Source organism: Limulus polyphemus, unplaced genomic scaffold (assembly GCF_000517525.1).
Source record: "Limulus polyphemus unplaced genomic scaffold, Limulus_polyphemus-2.1.2 Scaffold7118, whole genome shotgun sequence".
Classification (NCBI taxonomy): domain Eukaryota; kingdom Metazoa; phylum Arthropoda; class Merostomata; order Xiphosura; family Limulidae; genus Limulus; species Limulus polyphemus.
This window is the reverse complement of record NW_013672728.1, coordinates 1-7608: the sequence shown is the minus strand read 5'-3', so window position 1 is coordinate 7608 and position 7608 is coordinate 1.

Here is a 7608-nt window from a genome sequence, read left to right as displayed (position 1 = left end):
CTTAAACAAACACTATAATTCACAACGAATGATTCACGCGCTCGACTCAATTGTCCGTCTCTATCACTGCAATTCCGATTGTTGCCGTCACTTCTTGGCGGTCTTATATACAAGAATTACCGAAAATCTAGTAAACACTCGAGGCTTCACGAAGGGACATGAATTTTCTAGAAGCTCATGACGTGTTATTAGCGTCACGTGACTTCCGCTATCGTAACAGTATCTAAGAAAGTACATTTGACATAAACGTCTATAAACTCATTCTGTTGATATTTTCTACACCAGTTTTGGGAAAGAGAAGACGTTATTGTAACTTATAGAAGGATATATATATATATATATATATATATATTCAGACAATTATTATACCAGTTATTATGTGCAGGTTTTCAGTAGATAGTTAACGTCTTTGTTATTGGGATGTGTGTCTTAACTTAAACAACTAATTTCATCCTTCTGTTGTTAATTTACTTGTTTGCTAGAGAAATTTGCTAACATGACGACAACATTAGATTTAGAAATTTATAAAAGTAGTCTTAGAAGACCTATAATGTTCGTGAATGTTAATTTTCTAGAGGCCTTGCGAAATATATAAAAACAAGAATGCATTATAACTAAGAGAATCAAATGAAGCTTTGAGTCAATTTTGAGTTCATTCAGTGATTGAGAAATTAGTGAAGTATTCAGACCAGTGTTAGTTATCGCGTATATTCATTTACTCAATTTTAGCTGGAGTTTCTAGAAGGATCATGACTTACCGGGGAATCTCACGAATATCCCAGTATTTGCTAGACGCCCTCTTTTTTAGTATATAAGGGCATATGCAGATAGATTGGACATAAAGATAAATGAGTCAAGCGAGCAGTAGGCACGATAAGTAAAGTGTGTAAATCGATGTGATTTATAGCGTGTTGTTACGACAGCGGAAGTCACGTGACGCTAGTAACACATCATGATATTCTAGAAGGATCATGTCTGTTCGTAGCAACGCTAGTATTCTCTACGTGCACTCTATTTTATATGTATATATATAAGCCGGCAAATGAAGTGACGGCATAATAGATAATAGCAGACAGAGAGACTGAAGATATAGACAGACAATTGAGTCAAGCGCTGTAGTAAGTATCGTGAATCGTTCTTTGTGAATTATAGCGTGTGTTTAAGTTAACGTGACTGTGGAAATTAAGTGTATTGCAAAGTTGAGTTGAGAAAGAATAAACTAGTTTGATTTAAGAAAGGACTTGTATCGCTGAAGTTGCTTGGAAAGAATTTCTACGGAAAATTAACAAACGAATACAGAGACGTAACAAATTGGTGTAAGGAGTGGGGTAGAAAATATAATATAAAAAAAAGAAGATGATGGAAATGAGAGGTGGCAAATCAAACTACAGCTTAGCAGATTTGATGGCAGCAATACAAGAACAGCAAAAGAAACAAGAAGAACGAGAAAAGAAACAAGAAGAGGGATTACAGGAGTTGTTGGAGGAAAATGAAAATAAACAAGAAGAGAGATTACAACAGTTGTTGGAGGAAAAAGAAAAGAAACAAGAAGAAAGTCTACAACAATTGAGAGAAAGCCAGAGTACACAAATAGAAAACATTAGTAAATTTCAAAGTGAATTAAATACATTAAAGGATGATTTACTGTTTTTTATACAAGGAGGATATATTAGCCATGGACCTAATAAGCCCCAGACAACGGCAAGCCCCTTCCAGACCCCGCAGCTAAACACTAATGCAGACATCTTCAATCCTGTCAGAAATCACATTCCAGACACGAGTGTCAGCAATAGGGGTGATCTAGTACGAAGGAAACCACGGGAATTCGATGGGAATGCACGGTGGAAGAGAAAAAAAGGAAGTGAAACATTACTGAGTTATATCTCACCATCCGGTGTGTGTGCTGCCCCTAGTGGCACAGCGGCATGTCTGCGGACTTACAACGCTAGAAACCAGGTTTTGATACCCGTGGTGGGCAGAACACAGATGGCCAATTGTGCAGTTTTATGCTTAATTCCAAACAAACAAAGAAACCGGTGTGTGTGTCACCCCACCCCATAAGAGAAACTGTAACTAAGTGGAACTAAAAATGAAAATAAACTCAATATTTAAGAACAAGATCTCAGCTAAACTAAAACATTGTTAAAATTTATAAAGAACTCTTAAGAAAAGTTAATCAAAAATCTTACCAAAATATCTCAGTCTACTAAAAGTTGTAAATAAAGAAAAATCTCAGCAAAACTTTGTCTAATAGGGAAAATTCAAGCTTTTAATACTTTAATAGGCAATGAAAAGTTAAGCCAGGTTTGCACGCAAAACCTATTCTACACGTGATCTCATTCATTCATAGTCGATTGCTGGAGTGATGGAACCCTCCAGGAAATTACCTGATTCCGTGACAGAAAAGAAACTTTTATTTTCCTGGACATTACCTGCTATCTTCCTTGTAAGAAACTCAGTTAATTTCTAATTAGTGGTAGAGGTTCCAGCAGAGTTAACGAAAAGCAAAGATATAATCACTTGAATGAACTGAAACGAAATAGATACAGAAATTTCGAAAAATTTACATACTTACTACTGGAGTATAAAACACATGGTACCATACTGTACCACATTTTCTCATTCTTTTACCCCCATGCCAACCAGGTCATACTTAATTCTAAAACTGTGAAAAAAATCGAACTTTCATCGTGTGTTGCTCAAGAAATGCTATTATTCATCCTCACTTCAATAAACAAATTGACCAACAATAATAAATGATACTTAAAAAAAAAATGATTACATAGTTCCCTGCCCCTTTAGGAAAGAGTAGTCTAATAGAATATTCATGACAAAACAACAGCAAAGAGCATTCACTTAAACAAAGAAAATAACATATATTGTACACAAATATAAGACCTTTACTGTAGCACATCAGGCCAAGAGTGGTCAAAATGTTGGTCACCTTCCATTTTATGTGGTTTACTGAAGGTTTGTAATTCTTATGGTTTGATTTGCAGCATTGTTAGAATGACCCACAACTAAAGAGTCAGAATTAAGAATGTAGAGTCAAATGAACAGAGTTAGGTCAGAAATCCTAGTCAAAAGTGTGGGGTAAAGCTTTAACAAGCCTCTGGTAACAACATAGTATGAAAATTATGGTATTCAAACTCTATGTTATTCAACTTTCTTTAGTAATGTAAAAAATTCTAAATTTTTCTGTTTAGTTAGTTGCATTGCAGATTTAGCATAAATTGATAGTCCCAAAATCCAATGAGGTTATTTCATTCTAGTTGTCTTCATTCCTTGGTTTTTTATAGCAGATAATATATACTCTGCCTAAGAGGATATTGTAGTAACATTACACATCTTTATTGAAAATATTAATGACTTTGATGGCCAAGTGGATGATATCTGTATGTTATAGTTGACAAACACTGTAAGGAAATGGTTAGTAATGTGACAATACTATCATTAGAGAAAAGATATGAGGTTTCTTGCTAGACTCTAACATTGGTTCTTTTTCAGTTCTACTTGTTTTTTATTGTGAGTAGTTCTGCAGAGATTCATCTTGGGAGAAATCAAGCTGAAGTTCTATTCACAGATCATATATAAATGGTTGTCTAATCATCTACACAAGTATTTACACTATTTTTAGCTTTGTGTTATGATAAAAACAGTTTTACACTTGTTATTACATGCTTCTAGTTTAGATATTTTGCTTTATTTAAAAACTCAGTCGAAGTTCCAAATTCAGATCACTCTACAAATCTCCTGTTCGATATTTCCGTATTATCTAGACCTATCTGACACTTACGAGGATATCAGTTTATCTAATAATACGAAAAGTAAGTAAGAAGGAGAAATTTTAGTATCGTGACCATAGGATTTATTGCAGAGTTTTTCGTTTTGTTGATGTGCATACTGGCTTTTGCTGGATCTTTTGAAGGAACTAATTTAAAGGAATGTTTCTAACTAAACGAATAGCTTATTCTGTATGTAGAAGTACTCACGAGAGAGAAGGAAAGTACGTTACCAGAAAAAGAGACATTTATATGAAAGAGGGGTGTTGGATCAAGGAGAGATTATCTCTCGGACACAGGCATTTCCCCAAAGCCATGACATTGATCAGCCTATAAATGCAGACTCTGGAAAATCTGTTGATGTCTAGAACACCCAGATCATTGGTCCAAACCTTGCTCCTGAGGATTGATCTCGGCACAAAGGAAGCGAGGATGTACCATCACTACACAGAGATGATATCAGAAGTGCTTTGACCTACAATGGTACCACCTCACTCTCAAAATCCAAGAAGACCTATCCAGCAATCAGATCCTACCGAAGGTCGTCTAAGTACTGAGAAGACAAGGGCACAACAAGCTCCCAGATAGCACCAGGTACTGTGAGTATCATAAACACCTACACAGCTATTCAGATGAGCAAGCTAGCTTGCAATGCTTTGTCATCATCATCACCATCTCTTAGTTGGAAGAGCCAGACGAATGAAGGAGCTTCAACTTGGATAGTGAGGGTTTGATGGTATGGATATGGAGAAGATCATGTAGAGTAGTCGTGGGAGAAGCATCACTGGCAAAACAATACATGGAACAGACTCAGAGGATGGCAAGAGTGGAATGTCTTAGTACGTCACCTAACATGATTACAAACTGACTAGTGATTAATCAGTGTTGAAAGGGTACTGCTAGGAGACAGCTGTCAAGTAGGCAGAGGCTTGGACCATGTGCAATTGGGAGGAAAATCAGCTGTGGCAAAGGAAAGACCCTCCAACATGTTACAAGGAGGAGGTATGGTGCCTGAAGGTCGGACTAGTGATAGTGAGAGAGCTCCTGTAAAGACCAAAAGAATATGTATACCTCAGCAGCACTAACCTAAAGACAACAGTGACTCTGGAGATGTTGCTGGTGAAGTTAAGAAGATGGAGAGCAAAGCCTCGAAGAATTCTGGGGTGAGTATAAGTTTTGTATATTTTATTATTATAACATAAACTATATTGGTTTGTGTGTATACTATTTTTTAGATGAATGTTTTTTCCTCTTACACAAAAAAGTATGTGTAGGAGATGGAAATTTAGTGCTTTCTTTTGTTAAGTCGTGATTCTTGACCATACCATATTGGATTTATGATCGATTTAATTGTCCAATTGAGATCTAGTTTGAAACAGGGATGAGGGTAAAAGTGTGATATTTGGGAATATAATGTGTTTTTTTATATATACTATCTTTAGTAATGTAGAAATTTAAAAAAATCTTTTAATTAGTTTTTAGGGTTTTAATATAACATGTGACCCAGAAGATCACTCAAGTTGTTTTGTTCAAGTTGCCTTTGTTCTCTATAGAAGATAATACTTACTATGCCCTAGAGGATATTGCATTAAAGTTGCACATCCACGTTGAAAGGATCAAATACTGTAAAATCCTTTGCTTGCTGAGTGAACGATGCGTGTATGTTACAGCTAATGACTGCTTCAAGAGGATGGCCAGTTATATGCTAAGGGAAGGAGTCAGAAGGCATATCATCATGTTTGTAGATTTACATTCACCATGGCCCTGCAGTCGTACAGCAGTATGGGTACCAGTCTCTTCTCCATCTATTCATCTCATTTTTGTTGACAGGCATTATCATTTCTCCACCTTGGTCTCTCTCTTCACTTCACTTCTCTTCTCTTCCCATTTCCTTTTATTCTCCTTCCAACCCTATGGTCTATGGTCTTTTTCACTCAGTCTGCAGTTGGCAATTGGACTCCTTTATACACACCACTCTTGACCCGTCCATTACTTTGCATCTTCCGATTCCTTGATTTTTCCTTCGATATAACATTGACCCTTTTTGAATTCATTGGTATCTTGAGGACCTTCCCTTACCATATTTATGAACCAAGGTTGGCATTCATTGTCTTTTATAATTGACTTCTGCTGGCCTATTCTTGGATGGTTTCTTCTTTTCACACCTCCCTTCTTTTACAGAAAGTTACTCAGTTGAGGGTGCTTGTCATTAAGTAATTTCTCATGGCCACTCAACACTTGGTACTTCTGGGTATTTTCTACATCTCTTGTGTTTGTATTCTCCTTTTTGAATTATGGTGTATCTGTTTACCAGGAGTTACACTTTTCATTCTTTTCCTCTGCAAGGTGTTTTTTTATTTTTTATTTTGGGGACTCTGACTTCTCTGGAACCCTTTATTCTTTTGGGGCATGCACATATGTACATCTTCCAGTGGACCTTGTGGATCCAAGGGTTTCTTTCTTGGGTTCCATTGTCCTCATTTTTGAACTTCTCTTATCGAGGAATTGTCATGGTAACTGGACTGTGCCAATAATACTTCCAACGTTTCCTTACCAACTCCCAAACCAAATCGATCTCTTCACTGATGCTACCCTTTCTGATTAGGCATATCTGTGGATGAGAGCATGACTTCTGGTGTTCCCTAGTGGCACAACAGTATGTCTGTGGACTTAAAATACTAGAAACTGGTTTCGATACCCGTGGTGGGCAGAGCACAGATAGCCCTTTGTGTAGCTTTACACTTAACTACAAGCACACACACACACAAAAAAAAACATTCAACATGTTATTAAACTATTATTTTATGAAGTTTTAGTATTAGACATTATTTAATTTCTTAAATATAAAGTAAAATTTAAAACTGTTAAATGCCGATTTTTGTGTGTCACGTGGTACATCGTCTTCTACTTTTGTCCAGGTTACATTTTATGAACCCCACAATACAATTTCAAAAGCTTCTTACGAATTAGAAAATCAAACTAGTGATATTGACAAGTTAGAATATAAAATAAGAACCCCCTACCTTTTCTATTTGCTGAGATATCATTATATTTAGCTAATCCACCTCAGTGGCTCCGCCCATCTCTTCCTCGTTTGGAAATATTTGTTTACACACTCTCATTTCTCTCAATTACATGTTTATAACCATTTGAACTACTAATTTAGTCGTTATAAAGAATTTACGCGGCTACAGCCGTTTTTTTTCTCGTTACAAGTTTCAAGGGTGTTGTCAAGGCGATATTGTGATAGTAAATAATATTTTTTAGACCCAGGTACAGCGTAGTTAATGAAGCCTTATAAATTACAGTGGACCTTTGTGGTATCCATATAGTAATTTATAATTCTTTGTTACTTCAAAATGCATATATAAAACCAACAATTTTTTTACATCCTCCACCAGGAAATTCAACAAGGCTTAGCAGGAACGACACGCGAGTACAAAGAAACTTCGTGACATCGTAAGAAGTAGAGATCACCTTTTCTTATATATTTCAATGGCAAAACGGCATATCTGCGGACTTACAACACTAAAAACTGGGTTTCAATACCCGATACCCGTGGTGGACAGTGCACAAATAGCCCATTGTGCAGTTTTTTGTTTAATTGCAAACAATCCTATATATTTTCTATTTACTGTTCTATTTTTTATGAACAGTTTCTTGCCAGCATTCTTTCAAGACGTTGAAGGAAAAATTGGCCTCCGCTCCACTATTAAAGCTTCCAGATCCCTCACTGCCGTACATACTGGACTGTGATACAAGTAATGTCGGAATTGGAGGGTTATTGTCTCAGAAAGTGGCGAAATCAACATGTGTGCCTACTTCA